The sequence below is a fragment of the Gregarina niphandrodes genome, assembly GCF_000223845.1.
Source record: "Gregarina niphandrodes unplaced genomic scaffold scaffold00139, whole genome shotgun sequence".
Lineage (NCBI taxonomy): Eukaryota > Apicomplexa > Conoidasida > Eugregarinorida > Gregarinidae > Gregarina > Gregarina niphandrodes.
The window spans coordinates 1-424 of NW_011645903.1; positions in this window are offsets into that span (position 1 = coordinate 1).

The following is a 424-nucleotide window of genomic DNA, read 5'->3' on the forward strand; positions in this document are numbered from 1 at the left end:
GGGTCCCGGGGAGAGGGCGCTACCATTACAGTGTGAGTACAGTCTTCTCTAAGGAGGCCATGTCTCGCTGCCGGCGCGGACAGTCTTCTTTAATGTGAAATAGCCTTATAGATACCGTGTGTGTACAAACACACACTTTTTGAGACCGGACTAGTAGCCCTTAACAAAACATGGCGACAGCTCAAAACGACATGACAGACTTCAAAGACATCATAGCGGCGATGATGAAGCAACAGCACGAATTGCTGCAAGCAATGGTGACCAACCAGTACCACTTTGCGAACAACCAACAAAGCCTGGCTAATGAAACGTTGGCTGAAGCACATATCAAATTAGAACCAATTCCGGATACGGAATTGGCCTGCGACGAATGGTTCACAAACTTGATGGCCAAATACGGGGACACATCCAGACAGATGCTACT